Here is a 17,074-nt window from a genome sequence, read left to right on the forward strand (position 1 = left end):
TTTGTTTTATTCCAGCCCCAGGGAGGGTGGGCACAAAATGTGGTGGTATTTCTATTTGTTTGTTCTCCCTCTCTTTCTTCTTCCCCAACATGTTCAAAGTTGACTTTTGCAAGTCTACAGTCAAACTCCTGCGAATGCCCTGGTAGTTCAGCTGCTGGGAGCAATTCACAGTGGCTACAGTAGCACCGCTTTAAGGTGCACTCTGATGGAACAAGTGGAAGCTTCATTCATAATAATATTAAACCACTATTTTGCAGTTATATGCAGCTTTTCATCTTCACAACTCAAAGGAGCATTAATTAACTGCACGGCATGGTGGGAGGTAGGTAGCTTTTGTTGTCCCCGTTTTACAGATGAGGAGTCTGGAGCGTTGACACATCCTGTGAGTTGCCCGCGGTCGTGTGGTAATTCACCATCCGAATCTGCAGCCGATCCAAAATGCCAGCTCCCGCTCGGGGCTTTAGTCCCGATGATGCTCTCTCCTCATCTCTGGTGGCAGAGCAGCCCCTCGGGAGTTTTGAGGTCATCTTCATTTCCTTAAACTGAGTTTAAGTTTGGATATATAAAGGTGAATATTGCTGAAGTCAAATTTGAGTCTTCTAATGTGAATTAGACCAAATGCTGAAAGCAAGTTCATTGCCCTCGGGCCAGTGATTGGGCAGCGTTTCAGCTTTGTGGTGCTCCTTCCATCAAGAGAAAAACTCGGAGAAACCAGTTAAGTTCAGTCTTTGCTATAATCCCCACGTTTTGCAAATATGTACGGAGAAGCCTGTGTGGGTGAAATGGTAAAAATACAACAACCTACTGTTTTCTTGCTTATAAATCCACAGGTTTGCCTCTCCGATGAGCTCTACCCCCAAAAACCTCCTACTTGACACTTTTTCTGAGGGTCGCATTCGCAGAGGCTTGCTTATGGGCTGAAAAATCAGTATTTTGGCCCTCGTGTGTGTAATCAAAGAGAGGTCTTGGCCTGTGTTTTGGGAGAGCGTTTGTCTGAGAGGCTTTGGGTAACCCTCATCTCTCCTTGGTCGTGGCGTCGGGTTGGCGTTGCTCTCTGCAGGGCTGCGGTGTGAAGCGAGTCAGGCGGCGGGGTCACCCCGTGAAGGGGAGCGGGGTGCACGCTGCCGGGGGTGTCAGGGTGGGCTCAGCCCTCCCTCGCCCCCCCCCCGCCTCCTCCGAGAGCCCACGCGATGCTCCTGGCACCCACCAGAAGATCCTCACCCATTGCTCCCCGCCCTGGCAGAGGTGGTGTGTGGGGTTCGTGGTGGGACCATGCAGGGACACGTCTCTGTACGTCTGTCTCTGGTGCCTTTCAGAGGAAGCAAATTATTCTGGGCATCCTCCTTGGCCCCCCTCGGATTAGCGTGGAAGCCTTTCCATTTAGTCTTTTTAATTAAGATAGACACTAAAATAAAGGTGGCGAGTGAAATGTGATGGGCAGGAGAAGGAGGGTGGTCCTGCAGTGTGCAAATGTTCTTCTTGTCTTTTCTTTTTCCCACTCCTCCTTTTCTCCTGTCATCAATCTCCTGTTGCTAAATGTGCAGCCAGAGAGCGGGTTCCCAGGCAAGCTTCCCCCGATAGGTTTTGACAGGTCTAATCAGGCAGGAATAGTGACGACCACATCCCGCACGGCTGTGAATTGCAGTTCAAACTGAATATCCTTCACTGTGACACTGGCAACTGAAAGGAATCTGATGGCTGAGATCTGGCTGGCCCAAGGGGAGGGATGCTCCCATCCCGTGCTCACCTGCCTGCAGCTGCCATCGCTGCCCCCGATACATCCCTTGCAACCTCTGCCATAGTGCAGCAATTCTAAACGCCTTTGATGGGGGACACTTAGTGCCTGTAATTGATCTCAGGGAAGAATCTGCCGGGAGGTGTAATCTCTTCTGCCATTAATGAATGCATATATTCTTTATGTTCTGCTTAATAATGGAATAGCACAAAGGTTTACAGGTAAAGGGAGGATGGCTGCTCTGGGATGCTTGCTATCGGAGAGAGGCTGGAGGAGCTCTGGGTTAAACTTCAGAATCAGGGTGTGTTTGTGTGTAAGCACAGTGCTGCTGTTGGTTTAATGCCATCGTCTGTTCTTCAGAGGTGCTTCGGGTCATGGGATGTTGTTGAGAGGGGGTAGACTTGTGAATAAAAAAAATAATCCAACAAAATAAGCAGGTAGATATTCCAAAGTGATGTCTCCTTTGGAAACCTGAGCCTGGGACTAGTGAGCAACCTGGGGAGTCCACTCAACCCACTGCATTTCCACCCACACGCCCCACTGAGAGCCCTGCTTGGCAGATCTAAACTAGGGTAGCTACAATGTCAAGAAGCTGCAAAACAGGACAGCACAGCAAGGGCAGTGAATCCTCTTGTGGGCACTGTGATTTTGACATCTTACAGGTTTGTGTCTCACAGTAGATGTGTGGTGTCTAAGATAGCACAAAGTGCAAGGAGTTCTTTCTGTAATTGAGGCTTTCTGTCTGTCTTCCAGATGGTGTTTTAGCTATTGAATGGTACAGGTAAACTCGAGGCCTTTCCACAGGAAGGCAAATGACAGGCTCCTTCTTCTCTCCCCGGCATCTGTTGCAACTGGTTCCAAGGGCCGTAGGCTGGGACTGTTTTGACTGCATTTAGGAGCAGCTTAGATCATCCCTAGATCTGTATCTAAGCTAGTCCCTCAAGCCACCTTTTCTGATCAGCAGAGATCTGGCCCGTAGAGCTCAGGTCACTGATCAGCTCTTGCTGCAGTCCTTAATCACCTTCGGGCAGAGGGATCATCCCCAAAGTGAGCCAATCACCCCTGGTGAGTTTGGAGGAGCCCAGAGTGACCAGTCCTATATGTATTTCGGGTTACCTTGGGATGGGTGAACCCTATCCTCGGCATCTCTGACTCCTGGGGCAGTGTTGGTCTGGCCACTTCTGCCCCAGCATCAGTCAGGTCTTGGCCCTGCACAGGCTGCACACCCGCTCCAGAAAAATGCCACTGGCATCAGCAGATGCTCAGCTGGAGGAGTGCAATTCCCTGTCGTCTTATCTCTCAGGATTTGGGTCTGGGATCTTCTGTTCTAAGCACATCAGACTCAGTCCCACAGCCCAGCCCCAAGCTTTGGCGGAGCCAGCATGGATTCTGCCTCCCAGTGCTGAGCTCCCAAGTGAAACCGTACGGCAGTATGCCCTCCTTCAGCCTCTCTGCCTTTAACCCTCTCTCTTCCTCAGGTAAATGATGATGTTCCCTGTTCCACGTTCAACTCCCCGCTCAATTTATCTTGTTTATTGACCCAAGCAGAAAGTCAATGTTTTCTTCATCTGCCATTTGCTTCGATGGCAACCAATTTGGTGCAGTAGGAACAAAAATGGATGCAACAGAGTTCAGTGCCAGATTTTTCTTCTTTTTATTTTTTTTGTTTGTTTGTTTGTTTGTTTTTGTTTTTTTTTTTTTTTTAAATGCTGATTATCCTTTTTTTCTGAACACACCTGGCCCTGGACACAGCTTGGCAGCCTTCGCTATACGATATGGCTTCAGGCAAGGCTAAAAATGTACAGCAATTACCCCATGAGTTGGAGAGCCGGGAGGAAGCCTGCGGGTCAGCTCATTACAGGCAGGCGATGCTGCAGCCAGGGCCGTCCGCTCCCTCCCGGTGGGTGCTGTTTGTTTGTGAAGCGTTGGCCTCTGAGGGTTTCATGTGCATTTGAAGCTCTGTTTCTTCCTCAGAAGTCTGAAGGTGATGCTTTGCAGCTGTCGCCTGGATCAGAGATTTTCAGGCGCCGCACCGGGGGCTCCCAGGGGCTGTGGTTTGCCATGTAGGTGTGAAAGGGGATGGGGAAAGGCTCGCTCGCCTCTCCACTGGGTTATTTGTGAGACTGAAAATCAGGAAAGGTTCCTTGAACTGCATTGAAGAGAGCTAGCCCAAGAGCAGATCTAAATACAGCCTCTGTCCCAAAGAGTTTGCAAGTTGGGCACAGTGTGCGGCTGGCGCGCTGTCACATCTCTGCAGGGGAGATAGAAGACAGACCCTCCTGGCAGTGTGCGTGCGGTTTTAGGACATAGCCAAGGTGATTTAATGGGACGTGGCTACTGCACAGTGGTCCTGGCCTTCCCCCAGCCACCGACGTCCATCGCTTCCCCCATGCCGGCAGTGGCATCTCTCTGATCCTGTGCTGAACTTGTTCAGGGGTTTAAACTAACAGAAAACACTCCTTTTCTCCGTGGTAGGAAATTACTTGCTCTGAGGTGCCCACATCTCCAGGCAGGGGTGAGATGGCTCCCTACCAAAGGCAGCAGCTGACTGGGGTGCTCCTCACCTTTGGAGACCAGACTCATGGAGGTGGTGTCCTTGGAAGGGCTGGGTGACTGGTGGCTTACCAGGGAGGGTGCTGCCCTTGTGACAAACCCAGCTGCACTCTGAGGAGCTGCTAATAGATGCTGGGCACTTTGGAAAACACAATCTGCATTGGGTGCCTAGATAAGAACCAACTCCTTTTGAAAAATCTGCCCATATGGACAGAAAATCCCTATGCAAATCTCTCCCCAGGTATAAAATTAATTGGATTCCAACTTCAAAGAGTACTTCTGGAAACAAACTGTAAATAATCTAGTTGTGCCTCAGTTCCTCTGTCTGCGGACATTCACCTGGCTTTTTCAAAGCCAGTGAGCGTTGCTGATAGAAGGTGCTATATATAGCAGCAAGGCTATGCATATATGTATAGGTGTGCGTAAATGCATCCCTAGTAACTGACCTAGGTGTGTGATGTTTTCTAAAATACAGCCCATGGGTTTGGTTCTTCGAAAAGCTCTAGTTTTGCTTCTCCTGGGCGGTTACCCCTCTCTCGGTGCAGCCGTACGCGCGCCCACGCTCACCCGGTGCTGCGGCCGGGAGCAACGCGCCCATCTCCGCAGGGCTGTGGGGAGCTGGCGGGGTGGATGTGGTGGGGCGATCCCTGGGATGGGGAGAGGTTGCTGAAGGTCACCCAGCTGTGAGGCTTTCCGGGGGGTTCAGCTGGATGGAGCTTTACTGCAGCGCTTGGCATCACCCCTGGAGCCGCGCGAGGGTGCTGAGGTGCTGCGGTGCTCAGGGGCTCGCTCCTCCGTGGGCTGTCCTGCCTGCAGCGAGCATCTCATCGGGGCAGGGATCTGCGGTCCCAACGCTGCCTGGGTGGAGATGGCTCATCCCCAGCACCCAGTTTCCCAGGGGCTCAACGCTCTCTGTTCCCAGCGGATCGATAGGAGCATCTGTGAAAAATCAGGGAATGGCTGTCTGATCATGCAGCCCTGGCTGTTTCCTATTTATCTGATCTAATTCTATCAGCATTTCTGAAGTGCTTATCACCAGCACACCTAAGCACTTTATACGTATCTTGAGAAAAAAATCCCTGTCGCTGTGTAATGAGAGTGGTCGAGTCTGGGATGTGGCTGGTGCTGGAGCCTGGGTGCAGGCAAACAACAGGCTAAAGGGTAACCCCCTCCCTCTCCCAGTTACCCTGCAAAGTCCAGCTTTTCCTGGTTGACCCTCATGAATTGCTACAAAGTCAGATCCAGAAGAGTGTATTAGAACAGAAAACTTGCCCAAAATACCCTTGAAGGCTATAAAAGGGAAAGAAAACCCCAGTGACTCCTTTGTGCCTAAACAGATGCTTGAGCCCCAAGCTGGGATTTTCAACCTTGCCGTTACAAAATGCTCATGATGACCAAAGGCAGACACAGCTGTCCCCCCATGCCGGGTGTCCCTTGCACCAGTGGGACACTGTAGGACATTTCTGCCTCCGTGGGGCTGGGGGGCAAGCTGTGGCACTGGGGGGGTTGTGCAGCCCCGGGCTGGGGCACAGGAGCCAGGGGATGGAGCTGGCACGTGGGCTGGGGTCCTTCCAGCTCCTCTGTCTTTCTGTCCCCTCCAAGTTCCCACCAGCAAGCAAATTCCCAATTTCTAGGCTGGGAAGGTGGGATGGAGAGATGGGAACTGCCATAGCCAAGCTTTCTTTTGGGCTAGAGTATGTCTGTTTTAAACAGGAAAATCCTGTAGCTCATCCCAGGTTCATCGCTTTGTGATGGTGAATGAACATTGACCTGAAATCTTGGTTTGCTGATGGCTGATTATTTTGAAGGGCAAGGACAAGGGGAAGGTGGCCGGATGATCAGTTCCTCTCTGGTGTCTGATCAGGTCTGTGTCAGGAGTGGATACAGGTGAGATAGTGAGGAGATGCCCAGTGCTCATCACAGCTGTGAGATGAATGGCTTTTTTCTCCATGCCACATACAGTCTATATGAATCTATGTTTTATTTGAACCAGCCCAGGCAGGGCTGCAATCACTGCCTGGTACTGGAGTGGCCTGAGCCATCTCATGATGTTTTCAGCCTTTAATAATTTAGGATGAGAGATCCCAGGCCTTCTGTCTAGGCTTTTGCTCGATTGCTTGTTTTTCTAAGATTTATTTTTCTCCCCTAGGCAAAACTGTTGCAGAGGATTGAGGCAGATGTTTTGTGGAGGGTCTCTCTTTTACAGGTGAAGAACCGCCTTCATTTGGACAGCTCAAAAGCGCTTTTGAAAAACTCAGATCGCTGCACACGGCATGAAGTCTTGTTTGATTTTAGCAGCAAGAGTCAGCAGCTGCCCTCCGTGCCTGAGCATGGCTGAGCATCCCTGCTCCACAACGCTGGCCGAGGGCATGAGGGAGGACAAAAATACCTACTGTGGGTCTAACAGGAAAGGGAAACCAGGGGAATGAGGGAGAGGAATGGGCTATCTGGGACAAGAGGGGAAGAGGACAGTGAGCAGGCAGGTAGGAGCCTGCCCAGGCAATTTTGCCCTGGGAAGAGCTCTGCCCACCAAAGGCAGTGCGATGCTGCCTCCTGCACTGCTGCTGAAAATGTCCTCTTCGTCCAGACTGAATGCTTTCCCTTTCCTCCCTGCCCAGAATAAAACCCTGATTAGTCTTCTCTTTAGCAAACATTATCAAGTTTGCAAAACTCCAAAGCCGGGAGGTGCCAGGGTCAGTTTGCTCTGCAGCCTTCAGGCAGCCCCTCTGTGCATATGCATTATGAAACCATCTTTAATGGCATGATCCCATCCTAGATTTTCACCTTTGCGTTGCTCAGCACAGCCGATGAACCTGCTCTGGGAATGATCTGCATTAATGTGGAGCTGTAAAAACTTCAACTGAAGTCAATGAAAGCTGTGCTTTGAGCAGAGGAAGTGTCATTTAATGCTAAGCACTCTGAAAAATCAAGTCTAAATGTCTCAAATTTGGTGCATGTAATGTAGTGCATGTTTTTTACATTACCATGCCTGGGCCTTAGCTCCCCGTCTGTAAAATGGGGATGATAACAGGGAGACTGGGAACTTAATCACTTCATTGGTTGTGAAATACTGCTGCTTTTTGGCATTGAGTAAAGCATAAGCAACCCATGAGGAGCCTAGTAATTGTGCATGCAGCACAGCATCTGAATAGAGTACAGTAAAGTAGGAGCTATGTGTCCTCCAATGAAGAGAAAACAAGATACTGAGAAGCTGCAAATGAAGTTGTTTGTAGGGTGCTGAGAAGCCTGCAGAGGTTCATAGGTACCTGGGGTACTTTTTGGGATGCCTAAATGCCAAGCTTCAGGCTGTTTCAGGCACACAGAGGCACCTAGCTGCAGCTCAGCACCATCACCTTTGGCATTTGGGGAGAGATAGGTCCTTCAGATAACCCTCCTGTATGTGGTCTTGCAATCAACACCTTCATCAAAGTGCATAATTACCAGAGACTGCATTAAGGTTGCCTTGGCAACCTTAGTTCACACGTTTTCTTAGGTTTTGAGTATGTGACACTGCAACCTTTACGATTTCCTTTACCACAGTTTTCCTGCGTGCACAGAGCCGCGCGTACCGGCGTTGCGTGGCCGTGGCTCCTGTCCGTGGGATGCCTGATGGCCCTCGGTGTCTCACCGGCTCTGCAGTGCCCCTGGTCTCTGCAGCCCTGCTCACGTGGGCTTTCCTTGGAGACTTGGTCTGGGTCTGTGCTGCGGAGCAGATGCTCTGCAGGATCCCTTTGCCCGGGGAGATCTCACCATCCAGGTGGAGATAGCCCCCCACTCCTGTAGCAGCGTGATCCCCATGGAGGGTCTGGCGCCAGGCTGGCCTCTCTTGTCCTCCTGGGTCCCTGCCCTTGGTCACAACACACAGTTCTTGGGGGCAGAAGCGAAGGTTTAATCAACGACAAACCACCTTTCTCCCCACCTTTCTCTGCCACCCCTCTCTTCTCCTACGACATGGTGTGGTTTTGCTCCATCCGTCCGGATCAGCCCACAGGGCTCCGGACTGCCGCCTGCACGGTGCCGGAGTCACTGCTTAGTTGGTAGGGGTGCTAGAAATATTTTTGGATGCCTGCTTTCACGGCAGCCTGCAGAAGGTCTTGCCAGCAGCATCATCCAGGTCCGCTCAGCTCAGAGCAGCTCGGCCGTGGCGAGCCACGAGCCCTCCCTGTGATCTTGCATTTCCCCTTCTGCGCAGATTTTTTCCTTCCTTGTTATCACCATGTTGTCTCTGAGCATAAAAAATACCTCTAGTTGCTTTTTATTTCTAAATTGAAGCCAGAAAAGTATTTACAAGTTCACTATTTTGAAAATGATGTTTTGAGAAGATGTGATGGAAGGAATTGCTGGGCAAACTGAGCTAGTAAAAATATTAATTAGCATAGAGAAATCATTAAATAATTTTCATTTACTTTTTTTTTTAATTAGGCATTGCTGCCTTTACTGATAACCCCCATGCCAATAGCGTGATCCATTTTGCTAGATAAACAAATCACTTTGTGAGTTAATTAGTGTGCAATAGCTATCAATTAATACATACTACTACTACTACTACTACTGATTCTGTGTTGAATAAGCAGATTCCACTACTATTAACTGCTTAAATTACTAATATTTGGAGCTGCCTAGAACCCCTTAGCAAAAGGTATTTATTGGTAATTGCAGTGGTGTGAGAGGCCAGGTGGCTCCTCACTGAGCCTCAAGCTTTCTGTTCCTGGTGGTCTAAATGCTATAATTTTATTATTCAGTTCCTTAAGATGCTGAAACTGTGCTTTTCTCCTGCTTCTGGTTTGCTGCCATTTTTTGAACTTTTAGATTTCACATTAAAAGGTTTTTCTGCGCACCTGGAGTTTGGAGAAGCAGTGTAGAGAAATGGACGGGTCAGGCTCATCTTGGATAACTTTGCGTGCTTCACAACTTAATAACTAAAGGTAATAAAACTGAATTAGGTATGTCTGGATCTGGCTGGTGATACAGTCAACAGAGAGAAATGGATTCATTTGCAGCTGAAAACATTAGCTGGGGTGTTAGGAGCGGTTGTGGTAATAGCAGCAGGGAGCCCGGGCTCTGCAGTTGCATGGGAGGAAGGGAGGTAGTTTTGTCAGTGCTGGACACCTTGGAAACGGGGAGAGTCACATCCTGGCCTCGAAGAATTAGCTCCTGGTGAAGCTTGTGAGGAGCAGGAGGAAAATGAGCAGAGTGGGGACACTTGCCTGGTATGGCGTGGTGGGGCTGAGCCCCTGCGACCCGCTGGGACGTGGCTGCCGAGGCTCCAGAAAGGTACAAAACAGGAGGACAAAGCCTGGGACCTTGCCAGTGGCTGGGAAAGCTATCTCTTAAATAAATGCAGAATGGGATGGTGGGGATCTAGGGCAAGGCCCCATCCCTTTTGCCGGGGTGGGACATGATGCCTGGCAGTGCTGTTTCTCCTCCCGGCTGGTGTGTCCAGGCGCTGGGTTTTCTGTCCCACCATGGGCACTTGCTGTGCCCCGAGCCCTGTCCTGTCCAAACCCGTCCCATCCCATCTCGCATTTTGCTGTCGAGGTGCCTGACACACAGGAGCATCCTGACGGGGCTGCCACCGCCCGGGAAATGCAACGCGAAGAATTTGGGATTAATCACAAGCCACAGCAAAGCGGGTGCTGACACATGTAATTTCCAGTGCGCTTACTGACCGTGCTTTATCATCCCTAGTAAGGCTCGTGCACCTTTTCTTAAACCTTCTGGCACTGAGGTTGCCTGGGAGACTGAGCCAGCACTGCCTGCGTTTGCCTTTGGCTCGCACAGGGTTGAAGCCACGACCACAATGCTGCCCCAAAAAAGGGGGAAAAATGCTCAGAATTAAAACTATCTTGTTTATCTCATCCGTGACATCCTGGTCCTTCATACAGCAGAGCCGCTCTGCCTCCGAGGGGGCTGCAGCGGGCTGGGGGGTCCTGGAGAGCCCTGGCATCTCTGCGATGGGCTTTCCGAAGCTCATTTTTATTCCGGTGTGTTTGGGTTTGCTTCCTTTTGCTGTAATTAAATTTCTGGCCCTTCTGGTTGCCAAGGTGAGCTTCGAAATGCTCCGGCAGAGCGATGGTTTTATTGAATCGCTAGCAAATTATTGAAGCGTGGTAGGGAATTTTTCACACTTTCAACCTCAAGGTTCTTGGGAGAGCGTTTCTGCAAGTGTTTATTATAGTATTATCACAAGAAGTGAGACTACCCGGAAAATTTATAGTAAGCAGCTCATCAACTGTGGTATGTCAGCGTAGCTCCATTGAAGTGCCTTCGCCAGTGTCACTCAAGTAAGGATGATTTCTCCCAGTTTAGGACCTGGATGGTGGTTTTTCTTCAAACCTCTCAGCACTGTTAGAGTGGCTGAAAAGCCTCTGTGGGGGCGCTGGGCAGAAACTCATTTTTTCTGCATAAAATTATAAATCTGCTGCACGCACATGCGTCTTCAGGCACTACGCAAAAGAAACGTGGTTGAAGACATGAGCTTCAGCGTGCCAGAGTGTCAGGCTGTGAAGTCCCCAAGTGAGAAGCTGCCACCACCTCATTGTGTCCTCCAGCGCCAGGGCTGAATATTAACTTTTCCAGAGCATCCCAGCTTGGTCAGCGTGCGGACGGATTGCTCGGGAGATAGCTCATGGTGCAGTGCTGTGGGAGATGGTGGCTGCATTCGCTACAGATGTGGTAAATGGTGTAGTGGGTGCAGGAGAGGCCTGCAGAGGGGATGGTCTCTTGCTGCAGGCAGAATAAAAAAGGAAAAGGTTGAAATCCTGAAAAAAAAAAAAAAATTATATTGCTTTTAAGTTAGAGACCTTTTTTCTCAGGTGACCATTTATTGCTTGTCCATCATAAGTTGGGTGTTTAACTGCATGGCCCTCTGTACAGAACAGCTGAGCCTGTGGTGCAGTCAAACCTGGTTGGAATTGTACTGTGAGCTCAGGAAGTGCTGAAAGTACTAAAGATAACTTTGAAAGCATCTCCAGTTGGACATCCAGCAGCAGAGAGCACCTTTAATCCTGATCTCTTGTTGCCTCAGCTCCCAATCTCAAGCGTGATGAAAGTAAATACCCAGTATATAGAAGCTGTGAGTGTAAACTAACACTGGTGAGGTGCTGGGGGTCCTGGGTGGTGAGTCCCTGGGACAGAGAAGCCCCAGGGAAAGGATGGCTCTGCCTTTGTGGGCGAGAGGGAATCCCACGTCCTGGGAGTGGGGCTGGGGCTGCGGGTGGTGGTACCTCGGGGTCCCCAGGGGTCTACCTGCAGCCGGAGTCAAATCCTGACAATTCACTTTGGAATGCTGGGCGTGGCAGGTGCAGGTTTTTTTTTTTTTTATCAGTTATGTGTAATGCTTTTACAAAAAATGTGGTTATGAGTTTTGTAGTACACCCTCAGCTCGGGTTTGTGTGGCAGGCAGGCAGGCAGTCTCTTTGTGCCCATTTCTGTGGTAAATCTTGCTGGGCAGTGTGTGAACACGGTGAGCTCTTCCCAGCCTTAACAAGCCCAGGTGCTGCAGTGCAGGAAGCTGGGGACAAAGGGCTGGGGTAACTTTGCTTCTGCTATAGTCTATAATTCCCCCTCCGCCTCGATATTTCAATCTTGCAGTTGAGAGCACCCACCCTTCCCAGCTCACTGTCTTCCGCCCAACATTTGCAGTTCGTGGCTGGTAAAGAAGTTTCGAACCCACGTGGCTGCAGACAAAACAGAGGCAGAACCACTTGCACAGCAAAAAGGCTCGTGCAGGTCTCACTCCCACCAATCCCATTAATATCTCTGAGCGGATTACTCTGAAACTTGAGGAAGAGTTCGGCAACCTCACTAATGATTTCAGCGCTGGCTGGATTAGCAGAGGAAAGTGGAGGTTTAGTGGAGGAGAAAGATGTGAGGGAGAAAAGGAGCAGAGAAAGACAGGAGTGGAATAGGTGAGAGCACAGGTGATGCTCAGACAAAGTATTTGCTGCGGAGGAAATAACCTACCCACCATGTGGATGGGGACCTCAGTGGTTGCAGCTCTGGGGCTGTGTTTAGGGACTCCTCAGAGGTGTTTTCCCCCAGGGTGGGCATCCAGGTCCTCCTGGAAACTGCCCCGGAGGGATGGGTGCTTGGCTTGAGCTGCACCCGCAGCACATTTTGGGGTTGGATAGGGCTGTGATGGAGTCTGGAAGGGGGGAGCAGCCACGGCTCCCACATGAGCACCTGAGGGACAGAGGGTGAGTGTCCCTCCAGGGAAAGACAGCTCTAGGTGAGGTGACCTGGTGGGGCAGGGAAGAAGGCTGAAAGGCAGAGGACATCCAGGTTTAAGCCCTGGATGGGCATAATGAGAAAAGGGAGCAAAGTATGCCTGGAGAGATGCCTCTCTGGTGGGCTCTCAGCAGTAAGGAGACCAACCCTTTCTCAAATCTTTCAGCATAGCAGAAGTTTTGTGGCCAGAGCTGGTCAAAATTGCTCTGGGGAGCAGCTGTTGGGCTGAAAAATGCAGCATTGGGATGTAAATCCACAGAATCACAAAACGATTTGGATTGGAAGGGACCTTAAAGCTCATCCAGTTCCAACCCTCTGCCCCGGGCAGGGCCCCCTTCCCCCAGCCCAGGGTGCTCCCAGCCCCGTCCAACCTGGCCTTGAACCCTTCCAGGGAGGAGGCAGCCACAGCTGCTCTGGGGACCCTGGGCCAGCGCCTCACCACCCGCACAGTAGAGAATTTCTTCCTTACATCTAATCTAAATCTCCCCTCTGTCAGTTTAAAATGGTTACCCCTCGTCCTATCCCCACACCCCCTGATCCAGAGTCCCTCCCCACCTCTCCTGCCCCCCCTTTAAGCCCCGGGAGGCCGCTCGAAGGGCTCCCCGGAGCCTTCTCTTCTCCAGGCTGAACCCCCCCAACTCTCTCAGCCCGGCCTCCCAGGGGAGCTGCTCCAGCCCCCCCAGCATCTCCGTGGCCTCCTCTGGCCCCGCTCGAGCAGCTCCGGGTCCTTCTGCTGTTGGGGGCCCCCGAGCTGGCCCCAGCACTGCAGGGGGGTCTCCCCAGAGCGGAGCAGAGGGGGACAATCCCCTCCCTGGCCCTGCTGCCCCCCCTGCTCTGCCTGCAGCCCAGGGCACGGGTGGGTTCTGGGCTGCCAGCGCACGGTGCTGGCTCACAGGCAGTTTTCCCCCCACCAACCCCCCCAAAGTCCCTCTCCCTGGGGCTGCTCTCCAGCCACTCCTCACCCAGCCTGGGTTTGTGCTGGGGATTGCCCCAACCCACAGGCAGGACTTTGCCCTTGGCCTTGTTGAGCTCCATGAAGTTTGCCTGGACCCCCCTCTCCAGCCTGTCCAGGTCCCCCTGGATGCCATCCCTGCCGCCAGCGTGTCCCCGCACCACACAGCTCGGTGTTGTCGGTGAACTTGCTGAGGGTGCACTTGATCCACTGCCCGTGTCCCCAACAAAGATGTTAAATGGTGCCGATCCCAACACCGACCCCTGAGGAACGCCACTCGTCACTGCTCTCCACTTGGACATCAAGCTGCTGACTGCAACTCTTTGAGTGTGACCATCCAGCCAACTCCTTATCCTTCCAGTTTAGAGACAAGGATGTCGTGTGGGACAGTGTCAGATGCTTTGCACAAGTCCAGGTACATTGATCTGTCCTGGTTTGCAAGCGCATCAGCTCTTAAGTTCCGTGTTGAGAGGGCTCTTGCCAGTGGAAGTGGGAAGCCACGTGAGGTGCTGGACACAAGGCATCCTGGCTGGGCTGGGCTGGGTGATTTTGGGCCCTTGTCTCTGCTGGTTCCTCCTTCAGGATGAAGCTGCAGGTGACACAGCATTATGCCTTTTGCTGCTAGCGGGCCCTGTCTCTAGAAACTCATGAACCCCAAATCTCCCCCCGATCCCTCTCCAAACACAACTTGGGGAGCAGATGGTAGAACAGCACTGGCTTAGTCCCCAGCTTGCATCCTTTTCTTTGTTTTTCTCAGTGATGGTTAACTTAGTAAGACACCAAAGTCTTCAACCATTATCAGGCAATAAAAAGAGGCAGCTGAGTTGGATAACACCCACTAATCCCCTTCCAGGATGAGCAGGAGAGAAGAACCACTGGGAAGCTCAGGAGCTTATTCTGAGATGAGTGCTTTGGAGGCTTTGAGAATTGCATGGTGTTGGTATTTCATGAATAAATAACCCCCACAGATATTTGTCACTGAATCTGCTTCGTTAATGAGGGCCTGGAACAAAGGAGGAGGGTGGAGAAGAGTATTTTAGAGAGAGTCAAGGCAGATGCATGTGGTGGGTGGTGGCACGGGGCTGGGTGAGGATGGGTGCTGTGCCCAGCCTGCCCTGCTGTCGTGCATCGCACTGACCGTTGTGGCAATAGAAGCTGTTAGAAAAGGGGCTTTTACTGAGGTTGTGTATCACCAGTGGGTCCTAGTAGAGCGGGGAGTGCATTTCATTTATGAGCATATCAGTCTGCATGTGTCTTTGGGAGGACTGGAGAGGTAGAGAAAGAACGTGTGCATGTGGGGAGAATCTGGCACCAGAAATTGGGTCGCTCGCTCCAAAATGCCCTTTTTGATGGGACCTGGCATCTGCTTCAGGGCAGTGGGGAATTGCCCCATCCTCCCAGTACGGCGGGTTCTGAGCCCTGCCTGGTCCCTGTGGTTTCTGTGCCTGGGTCTGGCCAAGGCCACGGGCAGCTTCCCCCACCTCCGCGGTGTGCTCCGGGCACGGCACGAGCTGCAGAGCCCATCTTCTCCATCCTGCCTCATCAGAATGGATCCGGGGGTTACTGGGTGAAATTCCATACGGGTAGATGGAGAACAAGAGGAAAGAGCTGTTCTTCTGCAGGCAGCTCGTTACTTCAGGGAGAGTGATTCACCCGTCAGGACTGGTGTAATGTGGCGTGCCCGGGCACTGGGCACAGTGCAGCGGTGGCCGGGTGCTGCCATCGCTCCTCGAGTGTCCCCTGCCTGGGCACTGCCAGCTCTCTGGGACGGGGGGGCTGGGGGCTGCGCTCCCCTGCAGCGGGCAGGGCTCACCGCTGGAGCTGCGTGGGTGGAGAGTCATCTGCTCCGTGCCACGTGTCACCCATCCCATTGTCACTGCAGGAGGTGGGTAATTAATGATGGCTTTTGTCTCAGACAAAATTCAAAGGCGCCGTGGGGACTGGCAGTGCCAGAGGCTGGGCAGCGCCTGCCTGCGCTGCGCCTGGCTCCACCAGCCCCTCTGGAGGCAGACGAAAGCAAAATTTGCTCCCAGCTTGCTCCGAGCATCACGTCAGCCCTCTCATCTGCTGGCATCCCCCTTGTTAGGGTGACATGTTGAAGTGATGCTCCTCTAATCTAGCGACGGCCGACGCAGAAGCGATCGCCTCCGTCCGTCTGCAGGCAGCGCCGCCTCCCCGCTCCTCTCGCAGGTGACATTTGATCACTTCCCTCCGGCTCCGCTGCCCCACCTTCCAGCGAGGTTAATATTTTAATACACTTAATGGCTCATTCCAGCTTGGCAACCCCTGCCCGTGCTTTGTTGAGGATCATCCATTATGCCAGGCACGATTTTGGAGAGCGAGGCTCCTGTTCCCGTCCTCGGCCCTCCGGAGGGCAGAAGGTCGGTTTGCGCTTCCAGGTTTTAATTAAAGCATGACAAGCTGCCCCTGCCAGCCCCAGCCCTGGAGCATGGCACTGTGCGGGACAAGTTGGCTTCTCCCAGCAGCACCCCGGCTCTCCGGAGCTACCCAAGCCGAGGATCCAGCCCCAGGGTCTCCTTCCACCACCCAAGGCAGCTGTAGCTCCTCACCCTATCCCTCCAGGGACGTGGGAGCTGCAGGAGGGTCTGGTTGGTTGGTGACCAAATGGAAAAGCCAGGAGGGGGACAGGGACACGGTTCTTCTTGCAGTCTACCTATGAGGAGAAACCCCTTGGGAGGACCAGATGGGGCTCAGCCTTCCTGGTGGGTGGTAGAGGAGTTGTCATATTTTGTGTTTATTTTTTTCTTAAATAATTCTCTCTACATTAATAAACAGTGGTTTTGGTTAGTAAATAATATGCCCTTTCTCTTCCCTCATCTCTCCAGCAGAAATACATGCCCTGCTCTAATATATTCTGCCTTTCTCACTCCCTCACTTCAGAGGAGCTGCAAATTCTGCTGGGAACAGAGTGCTAATAGAAAAGGGCCTCTAAAGATATTTGAAACATGACCAAGAAAGGACAGAGGGAGATTCAGCTCCAAACATGTTGGAAAATCTAGGAGATGGGCCAAGAAAGGGGGAATATCGGAAGCGTGATCACCAAGAAGGAAAAGTTAATTGGAAAGCATTAACTGAAGTGGATTTGCTACGTGGGGTGGCGATGCCTCTGGAGGCACCGCGGTGGGCACAGCGCTACCCTGGTACTGGGGTAACTCATCTCCCCAGCTCACGGTAGCGAAGAAGCTGCCCTCCACCTCCACCTGAGCAGGGACATGCCAATGGACCTCTTCTTGTTGGTTTTATGGTGTTTTCCTTGTTGAAAGTCCCAGCTTCTGGAATCCTGCGATTGCCTGGAAATCGAGAATCTGCAAAATCATGACTTCAGTACTGCGTAGTGCTTTATTTCTTTGGGTTTGGTCTCTGAGTAGTTCCTAGCCCTCAAGTTTGCAGGGGAAAGCTCGATGATGCCCTAAAGGCTCAGAAAGCAGAAGGCAAATTTAGGGGAGGAAGAAAAACAACCACCCAGTGATTGATTTATTTTTAAAATCTCATCATTTTTATGCCAATCTTTTTTTTTTTTTTTTTTTTTTAAATGCCTGACTCATGATTTTTGCAAGTTTTGGGTGTTGGCAGGGATGTGTGCA

At 51.7% G+C, this 17,074-nt stretch overlaps 1 protein-coding gene across 6 annotated transcripts in view; it reads left to right on the forward strand.

The window, feature by feature from the left end:
- The window catches only part of ASTN2 (astrotactin 2), a 360,791-nt gene that overhangs the window by 176,420 nt on the left and 167,297 nt on the right, over window positions 1-17,074 (forward strand). The window contains exons 1-2 of one of the 6 annotated variants that reach the window (XM_033011922.2): window positions 5,532-5,537; window positions 10,783-10,788. The exons of the other annotated variants lie outside the window; for them this stretch is intronic. The gene's annotated coding sequence lies outside the window, so the exon portion shown is untranslated. Of the gene's footprint in view, window positions 1-5,531; window positions 5,538-10,782; window positions 10,789-17,074 lie in introns of those variants that run through there. 6 annotated transcript variants of the gene reach the window in all.

The sequence above is a fragment of the Tyto alba genome, unplaced genomic scaffold (genome assembly GCF_018691265.1).
Source record: "Tyto alba isolate M040663 unplaced genomic scaffold, T.alba_DEE_v4.0 Super-Scaffold_11, whole genome shotgun sequence".
Lineage (NCBI taxonomy): Eukaryota > Metazoa > Chordata > Aves > Strigiformes > Tytonidae > Tyto > Tyto alba.